The sequence below is a fragment of the Oncorhynchus kisutch genome, linkage group LG15, assembly GCF_002021735.2.
Source record: "Oncorhynchus kisutch isolate 150728-3 linkage group LG15, Okis_V2, whole genome shotgun sequence".
Taxonomy (NCBI): domain Eukaryota; kingdom Metazoa; phylum Chordata; class Actinopteri; order Salmoniformes; family Salmonidae; genus Oncorhynchus; species Oncorhynchus kisutch.
Genome location: NC_034188.2, coordinates 27,752,893 through 27,768,885, shown reverse-complemented (window position 1 = coordinate 27,768,885; position 15,993 = coordinate 27,752,893).

Genomic DNA, 15,993 nt, shown 5'->3' with positions numbered 1-15,993 from the left:
CGCCTTGCGCGCTACATTTTCAGATTATTCTAGAGAACCCGATGGAATTTTATTCCATTACTGTTGAGGTAACTGATGTCAATGACAACCCACCAGTTTTCAAGAAAAGTGATATCAGGTTTAGAATTAGCGAGTCAGCTCTGACGGGAGCTAAATTCATTTTAGAGAGAGCTATAGATCCAGACGTTGGCATTAATGGCCTCCAAAGCTATTCTCTTAGTTCAAATGGTAATTTTGCACTAAAACTGCAAAATCAGGCAGGTGGTGGTAAAAATGTCGAAATGATTTTACAGAAGTCTCTAGACCGAGAAAAACAAGAGCAAATATCAATAGTGTTAACAGCAATGGATGGAGGAGAGCCTCAGATATCTGGTACTGCACAGATACACGTCACCGTGTTAGACGCCAATGACAATGCCCCAGTTTTTACGCAGCCGATTTACAGAGCTACAATTACTGAGAATGCACAGAAAGGTACAGTTGTTACTAAGGTCAGTGCACACGATGCTGATCAGGGCACTAATGGCAAAATAACATACTCAGTAACAAATACACAGGACGATTTTCCTGAAATGTTTGAAATGAATTATGTTGATGGTGAAGTTATATTAACTGGGGAAATAGACTATGAAAAATCTCACCATTATCAGATACATATACAAGCCAGTGATGACGGGGGACTGACTGATTCATGTAAAATAATTCTTGACGTCATTGATATAAATGATAACAAACCAGCTATTAATATTATGTCCAAGACTAACGTCATAACAGAAGATTCTATACCCGGTACTGTAGTAACTATGATTAATGTACAAGACCCAGACTCAGGTGAAAATGGTCAAGTCCAGTGTTCGATAAACGACAATATTCCATTTACAATTAAATCAACAACAAATCATTTCTTTACTTTAGTAACAGAGAGTGACTTGGACCGAGAGAGAGCGTCTGAGTATAACATCAGTGTGACGTGCTCTGATGAGGGAGTGCCCTCGCTCTCCAGCAGCGTCACTCTCACCTTACAGATATCAGATGTGAATGACAACGCGCCTGTCTTCGAGAGGAGCTCATATGAGGCTTATATTATAGAAAACAACACACCGGGCCTCTCTATATTCACAGTGAAAGCCAGAGACGCTGACTGGAACCAGAATGCCCGTGTTTCTTACATACTGGAGGACTCATCGGTTAACGGAGTGCCCGTCTCCTCATATGTGTCCGTTACTGCTGATAGTGGAGTCGTCCATTCAGTGCGCTCTTTTGACTACGAGCAGATCAAGGATTTCCAGTTCCGCGTAAAAGCGCAGGATGGAGGCTCTCCTCCTCTCAGTAGCAATGTGACTGTGAAAATAATGATCCAGGACCAGAATGACAACGCGCCTCAGGTTCTGTATCCAGTCCAGACTAGCAGCTCTCTGGTGGCTGAAATGGTGCCTCGTTCAGCAGATGTGGGATATCTTGTCACTAAAGTGGTGGCTGTTGATGTGGACTCTGGACAGAATGCCTGGCTCTCGTATAAACTGCAGAAAGCGACAGACAGGGCGCTGTTTGAAGTGGGTTTACAGAATGGAGAAATAAGAACTATACGTCAAGTCACTGATAAAGATGCTGTGAAACAAAGGCTCACTGTTGTAGTGGAGGACAACGGGCAGCCCTCTCGTTCAGCTACAGTCAATGTTAACGTGGCGGTGGCGGACAGCTTCCCTGAAATGCTCTCGGAGTTCACTGACTTTACGCACGACAAGGAGTACAATGACAACCTGACTTTTTACTTAGTCTTGGCTTTGGCTGTAGTCTCATTTCTGTTCATCACATGTTTAGCGGTTATTATATCAGTGAAAATATACAGATGGAGACAGTCTCGCGTCCTCTATCATTCCAATCTCCCGGTTATTCCGTATTATCCACCGCGTTACGCAGACACTTTGGGGACAGGAACTCTACAGCACGTGTACAATTACGAGGTGTGCAGGACGACTGACTCCAGAAAGAGTGACTGTAAGTTCGTCAGACCCTGTAGTCAGAACGTACTGATAATGGACCCCAGTTCTACAGGGACGATGCAGCGGATGCAGAGTGAAAATAACATCCTGGATGAACCAGACTCCCCACTAGAGGTCTGTAATATTTGAATCATTATCTTTTCCCTAAAAATACGATTTTCTGTTGTTTATCCATCGCGTGATTTTACCTGTTTGAAATCCAATATATACCTGCAAGATTTAATGGTCAGACATGCTCTTCATTCCGCTGATATGTGACCATTTCAGCACCATGGTCATGGACAGCGGAAAGAGGCTGTATTTCAATGGGAAGCTTGTAGTTTCCTATGTTAGCATAGTTTCAATTCATCGACATCTTACTGTCATGTTGGTTTACATGGTCATTATACTTAGGCCGATATGTGTTGATATAGAATGATAGTGCTGCATTTGATCCCATGCAGATTTAAACCAGCCCAAATATGTTGTAATAATTTTCGTGTTCTGTAGTTCAGTGAATTTAACTCAGAGGGACGCTGTTGGTCAATGTGTTGCAGTATTAGAGCACATTTGCAGCAGTACCTCCCCCATCATCTCCGTACATGAGAGAGAGAAAGAGCCGCACGCAGAGCGCACAGTCCGGGTTACAGAGAACACTAAGCACCGAGACACCGAGCTGAGATTCTTTTGTTCTGGAGATACGGATTATTGGTAGAACATTTTGTTATTTTTTCGGTTTACATTTGAAGGAAATATACTATTATCATAACTGATTATATTGTGTTTGATGCTTCATGTTGAAGGGAAAATCTCGGACAGAACAATGACACGGCAAGTACTGTTGTTTATCTCGGTCCTCTCTCTCAGTTCAGTACACGGGCAGGCCAGTTACTCCATTCCCGAGGAAATGACGAAAGGCTCTTTAGTCGGTAACATAGCGCAGGATCTGGGTTTAGATATAAAAAGACTGAAATCAGGTAAAGCTCGTATTTATACTGGAGACAGCGCAGAGTACATCGAGCTGAATAAAGAAAGGGGAGTTCTCCTCATCAAAGACAGAATAGACCGTGAATCACTCTGCGGACAGACGACGCCTTGTGCACTACATTTTCAGATTATTCTAGAGAACCCGATGGAATTTTACACCATAACTGTTGAAATAACAGATGTTAACGATAATATTCCATCATTTGAAAAGAGTGACGTACAATTTAAAATAAGCGAGTCTGCAGTCAGTGGAGCAAAATTTATATTAGACGGAGCAATGGATCAGGACGTCGGTATCAATGGCCTACAAAGCTACACGTTGAAACCTACCGATCATTTTGCTCTTGAATTGCATAATCAAGCCGATGGCAATAAAAATGTAGAGATGGTTTTAAAGAAACCTCTAGATCGTGAAAGAGTGGAACAAATATCTCTGATATTAACAGCAGCAGATGGAGGAGAGCCTCGGCTATCAGGAACAATGCAGATACTCATCACAGTACTAGACGCCAATGACAATCCACCCGTTTTTACGCAGCATACATATAAAGCTACCGTTACTGAGCATTCCCCAAAAGGAACCCTTGTAACTTCAGTGAGTGCATCAGATGCCGATCATGGATCAAACAGCAAAGTAACCTATTCAGTTCGAAACACTGTAGATGATGTCAGAGAAATGTTTGACGTTGACGAGGACAGTGGCGAGATTAGATTGATAGGAAATGTTGATTACGAAAAGACACGACGTTTTCAGATCAGCCTGCGGGCAAGTGATGACGGAGGCCTTACAGATTCATGCAAAGTCATAGTTGAAGTAGTTGACACCAATGATAATACGCCTAATATTAACATTATGTCTAAATCAAACGTGATCTCCGAAGATGCTAAAGCAGGTACTGTCGTAACTATGATGAATATTCAAGACCCAGATTCTGGTGATAATGGCAGAGTGCAGTGCTCTATTGACGAAAACATCCCATTTTTAATGAAATCAACATCGAATAATTTCTTTACTGTAGTAACAGACAGTGACTTGGACCGAGAGAGAGCGTCTGAGTATAACATCAGTGTGACGTGCTCTGATGAGGGAGTGCCCTCGCTCTCCAGCAGCGTCACTCTCACCTTACAGATATCAGATGTGAATGACAACGCGCCTGTCTTTGAGAGGAGCTCATATGAGGCCTACATTATAGAGAACAACACACCGGGCCTCTCTATATTCACAGTGAAAGCCAGAGACGCTGACTGGAACCAGAATGCCCGTGTTTCTTACATACTGGAGGACTCATCGGTTAACGGAGTGCCTGTCTCATCATATGTGTCCGTTAGTGCTGACAGTGGAGTCGTCCATTCAGTGCGCTCTTTTGACTACGAGCAGATGAAGGATTTCCAGTTCCGCGTAAAAGCGCAGGATGGAGGCTCTCCTCCACTCAGTAGCAATGCGACTGTAAAAATAATCATCCATGACCAGAATGACAACACGCCTCAGGTTCTGTATCCAGTCCAGACTAGCAGCTCTCTGGTGGCTGAAATGGTGCCTCGTTCAGCAGATGTGGGATATCTTGTCACTAAAGTGGTGGCTGTTGATGTGGACTCTGGACAGAATGCCTGGCTCTCGTATAAACTGCAGAAAGCGACAGACAGGGCGCTGTTTGAAGTGGGTTTACAGAATGGAGAAATAAGAACTATTCGCCAAGTCAATGACAAAGATGTTGTGAAACAAAGGCTCACTGTTGTAGTGGAGGACAACGGGCAGCCCTCTCGTTCAGCTACAGTCAATGTTAACGTGGCGGTGGCGGACAGCTTCCCTGAAGTGCTCTCGGAGTTCACTGACTTTACGCACGACAAGGACTACAATGACAACCTGACTTTTTACTTAGTCTTGGCTTTGGCTGTAGTCTCATTTCTGTTCATCACATGTTTAGTGGTTATTATATCAGTGAAAATATACAGATGGAGACAGTCTCGCGTCCTCTATCATTCCAATCTCCCGGTTATTCCGTATTATCCACCGCGTTACGCAGACACTTTGGGGACAGGAACTCTACAGCACGTGTACAATTACGAGGTGTGCAGGACGACTGACTCCAGAAAGAGTGACTGTAAGTTCGTCAGACCCTGTAGTCAGAACGTACTGATAATGGACCCCAGTTCTACAGGGACGATGCAGCGGATGCAGAGTGAAAATAACATCCTGGATGAAACAGACTCCCCACTAGAGGTCTGTTATATTTGAGTCATTATCCTTCCCTTTAATCTAAGGTTGAACTGCGACATGTACATTTGTATCTGTTTCTTTCCGATTTTAGTTGTTTCTAAATCTTGTCTTTATACCTGCGAAGGTTCCATGGTCAGAAATGCTCTGAATTTCATTGATATTTGGCCATTTCAGCACAACGGTCGTGAACAGCTCTCCAAAGCGGCTGTATTGCAATAGACCCTGTAACATAGTAAAGAGTGAATTATACAGGGATATTGCCTAACCTTTGTAAAGATGACCAAACGTTTTATGTACTAGAAATTCGATTCATAAGTATATACACGTTTTCTGTATCCTACAAAATCCACAGTAATACCATAGTGCTGGTTATAGTTGCAGAAAGTTGCTTTCTATCCCGAGGATTAGTTTAGCGTAACGTGTGTTTTGATTATATTTCTTGTCCACATACTACTGGCATCATGGTTTACATTTATCCTACATACATTGGCTGAAATGTGTTTATATAGCCTACATTACTGGGTTGGGTTAAGCTTGATAATGCTGTGTTTATTCCATGGAGATTCATACCTTCCCAAATATGTTGGAAGGTGTTTCTTTTTAAGTATATCTGTTGTTCAGTAGATTGAACTCAAAGGGACGCTGTCGGACAGTGTGTTGTAGTTTTAGAGCGGATTTGCAGCAGTGCCTCCCCCATCATCTCGCTATATTAGAGAGAGAAAGAGCCGCATGCAGAGTGCACAGTCCGGGTTACATTGAACACTAAGCACAGAGACACAGAGCTGAGATTCTTTTGTTCCAGAGTGGTGGAGTTTAGCGACATCTTTTTTGTTCACTAAACAGTGAAAATGAATGAAATATCACGGCGTTCTTTACGGATTGTAACGTGTTTTTTGTTTGATATGGCAGAGAAAATGTCGGACAGAACAATGACACGGCAAGTACTGTTGTTTATCTCGGTCCTCTCTCTCAGTTCAGTACACGGACAGGTCAGTTACTCCATTCCCGAGGAAATGGCGAAAGGCTCTTTAGTCGGTAACATAGCGCAGGATTTGGGTTTAGATATAAAAAGACTGAAATCAGGTAAAGCTCGTATTTTTACTGGAGACAGCGCAGAGTACATCGAGCTGAATAAAGAAAGGGGAGTTCTCCTCATCAAAGACAGAATAGACCGTGAAACTCTCTGCGGAATGACAACGCCTTGTGCATTGCATTTTCAGATAATTCTAGAGAACCCGATGGAATTCTTTCGGGTAACTGTTGAGATTACAGATGTAAACGATAATGCTCCTAGTTTTAAGAAGACCGAGAAACGTTTTGAAATCAGTGAGTCTGCAGTGATTGGCGCTACATTTATGCTGGAGATAGCAATAGATCCTGACGTTGATCTTAACTGTCTCCAGAGCTACACTCTTAATCCCATTGATCATTTTCATTTAAAACTAAAAAATCAACCCGATGGAAGTAAAAAGGTAGAGATGGTTTTGCAGAAGCCTTTAGATCGGGAGAAACAGGAGCAGCTATCTTTAGTATTAACAGCTATAGACGGAGGCGAACCGCAGCTATCTGGAACAGTGCAGATACATGTTACAGTGTTAGACATAAACGACAATGCACCTGTTTTTACGCAGGAGATTTACAAAGCAACGGTTGTTGAGAATTCACTTGAAGGAGCCTTATTGGCCACTGTTAGCGCCTCTGATGCGGATAAAGGGTCTAATAGCATGGTTAGCTATTCTTTGTCCAGCAGTACTGATCTCTTTGAGTTAGACAGCAAAAGTGGTGAATTTAGACTAATCGGTCATATAGATTATGAAAAGGCAAAATATTATCAAATGTTTATCGAAGCAATGGACGAAGGAGGGCTTTCTGATTCCAGTAAAATAATCATAGATGTTATTGACGTCAATGACAACAGCCCCGTTATTATTATAATGTCTAAGTCTAGTTCAATAGCGGAAGACTCTATCTCTAATACAGTTATAGCCATGATCAGCGTTAACGACCCAGATTCTGACAGTAACGGACAGGTACACTGTGGAATAAATGAAAACATTCCATTCACCATTAAATCCATATCCAACGCCTTTTACAGTCTAGTAACAGACAGTGACTTGGACCGAGAGAGAGCCTCTGAGTATAACATCAGTGTGACGTGCTCTGATGAGGGACTGCCCTCGCTCTCCAGCAGCGTCACTCTCACCTTACAGATATCAGATGTGAATGACAACGCGCCCGTCTTTGAGAGGAGCTCATTTGAGGCCTACATTATAGAAAACAACACACCGGGCCTCTCTACATTCACAGTGAACGCCAGAGACGCTGACTGGAACCAGAATGCCCGTGTTTCTTACATACTGGAGGACTCCTCGGTTAACGGAGTGCCCATCTCATCATATGTGACCGTTAGTGCTGATAGTGGAGTCGTCCATGCAATGCGCTCTTTTGACTACGAGCAGATCAAGGATTTCCAGTTCCGTGTAAAAGCGCAGGATGGAGGCTCTCCTCCTCTCAGTTCAATGGTCGCTGTTAGAATATTAGTCCAGGACCAGAACGACAACACGCCTCAGGTTCTGTACCCAGTCCAGACTAGCAGCTCTCTGGTGGCTGAAATGGTGCCTCGTTCAGCAGATGTGGGCTATCTTGTCACTAAAGTGGTGGCTGTTGATGTGGACTCTGGACAGAATGCCTGGCTCTCGTATAAACTGCAGAAAGCGACAGACAGAGCGCTGTTTGAAGTGGGTTTACAGAATGGAGAAATAAGAACTATACGTCAAGTCAATGATAAAGATGCTGTGAAACAAAGGCTCACTGTTGTAGTGGAGGACAACGGGCAGCCATCTCGTTCAGCTACAGTCAATGTTAACGTGGCGGTGGCGGACAGCTTCCCTGAAGTGCTCTCGGAGTTCACTGACTTTACGCACGACAAGGAGTACAATGACAACCTGACTTTTTACTTAGTCTTGGCTTTGGCTGTAGTCTCATTTCTGTTCGTCACATGTTTAGTGGTTATTATATCAGTGAAAATATGCAGATGGAGACAGTCTCGCGTCCTCTATCATTCCAATCTCCCGGTTATTCCGTATTATCCACCGCGTTACGCAGACACTTTGGGGACAGGAACTCTACAGCACGTGTACAATTACGAGGTGTGCAGGACGACTGACTCCAGAAAGAGTGACTGTAAGTTCGTCAGACCCTGTAGTCAGAACGTACTGATAATGGACCCCAGTTCTACAGGGACGATGCAGCGGATGCAGAGTGAAAATAACATCCTGGATGAACCAGACTCCCCAGCAGAGGTCTGTTATATTTAAATCCTTATCTTTTCCCTAAAAAATATACGTCGTGTGATTTAAACTGTTTGAAATCAGATATGGACTTGCAAGTTTTACAGTCAGACATTTTCTTCATTCCGCTGATATGTGACCATTTCAGCACCATGGTCATGGACAGCTGAAAGAGGCTGTAAATCAGTGGGTGTCTTGTAGTTTGCTATATTAGCATAGTTTAAATTCATACACATCTTACTGTCATGTTGGTTTACATGGTCATTAATACTTAGGCCGATATGTGTTGATATAGAATGATAGTGCTGCATTTGATCCCATGCAGATTTAAACCAGCCCAAATATCTTGTAATAATTTTCGTGTTCTGTAGTTCAGTGAATTTAACTCAGAGGGACGCTGTTGGTCAGTGTGTTGCAGTATTAGAGCACATTTGCAGCAGTACCTCCCCCATCATCTCCGTACATGAGAGAGAGAAAGAGCCGCACGCAGAGCGCAGAGTCCGGGTTACAGAGAACACTAAGCACCGATACACCGAGCTGAGATTCTTTTGTTCTGGAGATACGGATTATTGGTAGAACATTTTGTTATTTTTTCGGTTTACATTTGAAGGAAATATACTATTATCATAACTGATTATATTGTGTTTGGTGTGTCATGGTGAAGGGAAAATCTCGGACAGGACAATGACACGGCAAGTACTGTTGTTTATCTCGGTCCTCTCTCTCAGTTCAGTACACGGGCAGGTCAGTTACTCCATTCCCGAGGAAATGACGAAAGGCTCTTTAGTCGGTAACATAGCGCAGGATCTGGGTTTAGATATAAAAAGACTGATATCAGGTAAAGCTCGTATTTATACTGGAGACAGCGCAGAGTACATCGAGCTGAATAAAGAAAGGGGAGTTCTCCTCATCAAAGACAGAATAGACCGTGAATCACTCTGCGGACAGACAACGCCTTGCGCTTTACATTATCAGATTATTCTAGAGAACCCGATGGAATTTTTTAGTATTACGGTTGAAATAACAGATATTAATGATAATGCGCCCAGTTTCGAAAAAAATGAAATGAAATTCAAAATCAGTGAGTCTGCTGTGACAGGGGCTAAATTCTTATTAGAGAGGGCGATGGATTCTGATGTTGGCGTTAACGGCCTACAGAGCTATTCCCTTACGCAAACCGACCATTTTGCCATAAAACTAAAAGATCAGCCAGATGGAGGGAAAATGGTTGAAATGATTCTACAGAAGCCTCTCGATCGAGAAAAAGAGGAGGACATTTCCCTTGTATTAACAGCTATGGATGGAGGCGATTCTCAGATGTCTGGGACCGCACAGATCCATATCACTGTGCTGGACGCCAACGACAATGCCCCTGTCTTTACACAGCCAATATACAAGGCTACCATTACTGAGAATGCCCCTAAAGGATCAGTTGTAGCTGCAGTAAGCGCATTTGACGCTGATAAAGGCGCACATTCTAAGATAACATATTCAATTTCAAACACAATTGCTGATGTGCGAGACATTTTTGAAATAAATGAATTCGACGGACATTTGAAAGTAAAAGAAAATGTTGATTATGAAAAGGCCCGTCACTATCAGATTCATGTTCAGGCCAGTGATGACGGTGGGCTGACTGATTCGTGTAAAATAATTCTTGACGTCATTGATATAAATGACAACAAACCAGCTATTAATATTATGTCCAAGACTAATGTCATAACAGAAGATTCTATACCCGGTACTGTAGTAACTATGATTAATGTACAAGACCCAGACTCAGGTGAAAATGGTCAAGTCCAGTGTTCGATAAACGACAATATTCCATTTACAATTAAATCAACAACAAATCATTTCTTTACTTTAGTAACAGAGAGTGACTTGGACCGAGAGAGAGCGTCTGAGTATAACATCACTGTGACGTGCTGTGATGAGGGAGTGCCCTCGCTCTCCAGCAGCGTCACTCTCACCTTACAGATATCAGATGTGAATGACAACGCGCCTGTCTTTGAGAGGAGCTCATATGAGGCCTACATTATAGAAAACAACACACCGGGCCTCTCTATATTCACAGTGAAAGCCAGAGACGCTGACTGGAACCAGAATGCCCGTGTTTCTTACATACTGGAGGACTCCTCGGTTAACGGAGTGCCCGTCTCCTCATATGTGTCCGTTAGTGCTGATAGTGGAGTCGTCCATGCAGTGCGCTCTTTTGACTACGAGCAGATCAAGGATTTCCAGTTCCGCGTAAAAGCGCAGGATGGAGGCTCTCCTCCTCTCAGTAGCAATGTGACTGTGAAAATAATGATCCAGGACCAGAATGACAACACGCCTCAGGTTCTGTATCCAGTCCAGACTAGCAGCTCTCTGGTGGCTGAAATGGTGCCTCGTTCAGCAGATGTGGGCTATCTTGTCACTAAAGTGGTGGCTGTTGATGTGGACTCTGGACAGAATGCCTGGCTCTCGTATAAACTGCAGAAAGCGACAGACAGGGCGCTGTTTGAAGTGGGCTTACAGAATGGAGAAATAAGAACTGTACGCCAAGTCACTGATAAAGATGCTGTGAAACAAAGGCTCACTGTTGTAGTGGAGGACAACGGGCAGCCCTCTCGTTCAGCTACAGTCAATGTTAACGTGGCGGTGGCCGACAGCTTTCCTGAAGTGCTCTCGGAGTTCACTGACTATACGCACGACAAGGAGTACAATGACAACCTGACTTTTTACTTAGTCTTGGCTTTAGCTGTAGTCTCCTTTCTCTTTATCATATCCATCATTGCCATACTGTCAGTGAAATGCTACAGATGGAGACGCGAGCAAATGTTTTACAAATCTAATGGGAATCTCCCAGTTATTCCATACTACCCGCCCCTTTACGCAGACGTAGGAGGCACAGGGACTCTGAGACAGGTGTATAATTACGATGTGTCTGGTACGACTGACTCCAGAAAGAGTGATATGAAATACGTCAGACCTTACAGTCAGAGCATCATTAGTCTGGACGGAACACAGACACTCCCCCACGCGCAGAGGGACACGCTGATCAATGACGATTCAGACAGTCAGGTGAGCATGAAACATCGTCTCTCATACCCTCAGAATAATTATGACGTCCCCGTTTTTGGTGTCATGACCTTATTCTGATTCTACCTTATTCTTATTTTAACGTTAACTATAGTTATTTTGCAAGTGTTGCCTATGTTTTCTTTTGTCCAACACTGAAAGGTTGGCTTCACTCTTGAATTTCTGAAAGGTGATTCCTATGGCCTTTACCTCTGACTGATTTGTGATTTCACACCATGCGTAATGGCCCAATTGTAACCATCAGCTATATACTGTAAGCCAAATAACCATCAGTTGATGTGTTGTTCTTCACAGCTCATTTATGAAGGAAAATCGTCATTGTCATCATACCTTGCGTATAGTGTGTTTTACTGCATGATATCGGGGTTTGGATATGCTTAGGTTTTACGCATGGTTGGAGAGCACAAGTGTTTTCAATATTCCGTGTGTAGTTTACACGTATGAACTCAGAGGGCCGCTGTTGGTCAGTGTGTTGCAGTTTTGGAGCAGTTTTGCAGCAGTACCTCCCCCATCATGTCGATATATTAGAGAGAGAAAGAGCCGCACGCAGAGCGCACAGTCCGGGTTACAGAGAACACTAAGCACCAAGACACCGAGCTGAGCTTCTTTTGTTCTGGATTTTGGGCACTGAAACAAATGGAATATTACTGATTTCTTAACGGATTATAACGTAAGGTGTTTTATATCCCAGAGAAAATGTCGGACAGAACAATGACACGGCAAGTACTGTTGTTTATCTCGGTCCTCTCTCTCAGTTCAGTACACGGGCAGGTCAGTTACTCCATTCCCGAGGAAATGACGAAAGGCTCTTTAGTCGGTAACATAGCGCAGGATCTGGGTTTAGATATAAAAAGACTGATATCAGGTAAAGCTCGTATTTATTATACTGGAGACAGCGCAGAGTACATCGAGCTGAATAAAGAAAGGGGAGTTCTCCTCATCAAAGACAGAATAGACCGTGAAGCGCTTTGTGAACAGACGACGCCTTGTGCACTGCATTTCCAAATTACTCTAGAAAATCCGATGGAATTATACCCGGTAACTGTAGAGATTACAGATATAAACGACAACGCTCCCACTTTTCAAAAGACTGAGCGACGTTTGGAAATCAGCGAGTCAGCTGTGACTGGATCGAAATTTATGTTAGAGAGAGCAGTGGATCCAGACATTGGTTTAAATGGCCTCCAAAGCTACTCACTGAAACACGCTGATCATTTTGTTTTGAAATTGCATAGTCAAGCAGATGGGAGTAAAAAGGTTGAGATGGTTTTACAGAAACCTCTAGACCGAGAGAAACAGGAGCATATGTCTCTGTTGTTGACTGCTCTGGATGGAGGGGAGCCTCTGCTATCAGGGACAATGCAGATACACGTCACAGTGCTGGATGCAAACGACAATGCGCCCGTTTTTACCAAACCAGTGTATAAGGCAACAATAAGTGAGAATTCACAAAAAGGAACGTTTGTCACGACAGTTAGTGCGTCTGATGCAGATAAAGGCACAAATGGAGAAGTGTCTTACGTGATTGCAAATAGCATGAACCGTCTTTCAGCGTTATTCCACATAAATGAAGATGGTCATTTGATATTAGATGGACAAGTTGATTATGAAAAATTCAGAAGTTATCAGATTGATATAGAAGCCATAGATAATGGTGGTCTCTCGGACTCAAGTAAAATAATAATTGATGTCAGTGACGTAAATGACAATAGTCCTCTAATTAATTTGATTTCCAAATCCGGTATAATACCAGAGGATTCCCGTCCTAACACAGTAATAGCTATGATGAGCGTAAACGACCCTGATTCTGAGAGTAATGGTAAAGTTAACTGTGGCATAAATGAGAACATCCCTTTCACCATTACATCTACATCTAATGGATTCTATAGTCTAGTAACGGATAGTGGCTTGGATCGAGAGAGAGCCTCTGAGTATAACATCACTGTGACGTGCTCTGATGAGGGAGTGCCCTCGCTCTCCAGCAGCGTCACTCTCACCTTACAGATATCAGATGTGAATGACAACGCGCCTGTCTTTGAGAGGAGCTCATATGAGGCCTACATTATAGAAAACAACACACCGGGCCTCTCTATATTCACAGTGAAAGCCAGAGACGCTGACTGGAACCAGAATGCCCGTGTTTCTTACATACTGGAGGACTCCTCGGTTAACGGAGTGCCTGTCTCATCATATGTGTCCGTTAGTGCTGACAGTGGAGTCGTCCATTCAGTGCGCTCTTTTGACTACGAGCAGATCAAGGATTTCCAGTTCCGTGTAAAAGCGCAGGATGGAGGCTCTCCTCCTCTCAGTAGCAATGTGACTGCGAACATAATGATCCAGGACCAAAATGACAACACGCCTCAGGTTCTGTATCCAGTCCAGACTAGCAGCTCTCTGGTGGCTGAAATGGTGCCTCGTTCAGCAGATGTGGGATTTCTTGTCACTAAAGTGGTGGCTGTTGATGTGGACTCTGGACAGAATGCCTGGCTCTCGTATAAACTGCAGAAAGCGACAGACAGGGCGCTGTTTGAAGTGGGTTTACAGAATGGAGAAATAAGAACTATACGTCAAGTCAATGATAAAGATGCTGTGAAACAAAGGCTCACTGTTGTAGTGGAGGACAACGGGCAGCCATCTCGTTCAGCTACAGTCAATGTTAACGTGGCGGTGGCGGACAGCTTCCCTGAAGTGCTCTCGGAGTTCACTGACTTTGCGCACGACAAGGAGTACAATGACAACCTGACTTTTTACTTAGTCTTGGCTTTGTCTGTAGTCTCATTTCTGTTCATCACATGTTTAGTGGTTATTATATCAGTGAAAATATACAGATGGAGACAGTCTCGCGTCCTCTATCATTCCAATCTCCCGGTTATTCCGTATTATCCACCGCGTTACGCAGACACTTTGGGGACAGGAACTCTACAGCACGTGTACAATTACGAGGTGTGCAGGACGACTGACTCCAGAAAGAGTGACTGTAAGTTCGTCAGACCCTGTAGTCAGAACGTACTGATAATGGACCCCAGTTCTACAGGGACGATGCAGCGGATGCAGAGTGAAAATAACTTCCTGGATGAATCAGACTCCCCCCTAGAGGTTTGTTATAGTTGAATCATTCATTTTCTTCTAAAAAATATATTTGTATGGGCAGTGCATTTAACTGTGTAACATCGAGTCTTTAAATTTGGAAACTTTCCATGTTCAGAAAATCGACACATTTTTCCAATTTGGTCAATTCAGGCTTTTTCACAGAGGACCTGTAACGGAACGAAGGGTGAATCATCGTTGTCAAGATCATGATGACTTTTTGCATAAATAAATACATTCATAAGTCTATATCAGTATTTGCATATTTGTATGGAAAGCACACTACCATACGTCAGATTTGAGAAATGTGTGTTCTGTCGTGATGTAGGCTATGTTAAGGCAACGTACGTCTTGTTTGAGATTACTTGTCAACATCCTGTGGCATCTACGTTTGCAATTGTCCTAAATGTGTTGATATATCTTATGTTGTGTATAGCATGGTAGAGCTAATATTTTTCCTTTGGAAACTTAAACCTTCCCAAATATGTTGGAATGTGTTTATTTTTTTAAGTATCTGTTGTTCAGTATATTGAACTCAGAGGGACGCTGTTGGTCAGTGTGTTGCAGTTTTAGAGCGGATTTGCAGCAGTACCTCCCCCATCATCGAGATATATTAGAGAGAGAAAGAGCAGCATGCAGAGCGCACGTTCCGGGTTACAGAGAACACTAAGCACCGAGACACAGAGCTGCGATTCCTTTGTTCCGTGGGTACGGATTATTGACAGAACATTTTTTTAATTTTCTGGATATAAATTTGAAGGAATTTAGCAAATTACTGAACGGATTCTATGGTGTTTGTTGTGTCATGGCGCAGGGGGAAATTTCGGGCAGAACAATGACACGGCAAGTACTGTTGTTTATCTCGGTCCTCTCTCTCAGTTCAGTACACGGGCAGGTCAGTTACTCCATTCCCGAGGAAATGGCGAAAGGCTCTTTAGTTGGTAACATAGCGCAGGATTTGGGTTTAGATATCAAACGATTGAAATCAGGTAAAGCTCGAATACACGTTGGAAATAGCGCAGAATACATCGAGTTGGATAAAGACAGGGGAGTTATTCTTATCAAAGAGATAATAGACCGTGAAGCGCTATGCAGACAGACAACGCCTTGCGCACTGCATTTTCAAATTATTCTGGAGAATCCAATAGAATTTTATCGCGTCACAATTGAGATTATTGATATCAATGATAATGCGCCTGTTTTCCAAAAAGATTCAATGAAATTCGAAATAAGTGAGTCAGCTGTGACTGGAGCTAAATTTGTGCTGGAGAGAGCTTTTGATTCTGATATTGGAGCAAATGGACTCCAAAGCTACTCCCTTAATCCAATTGATAATTTCAGTCTAAAA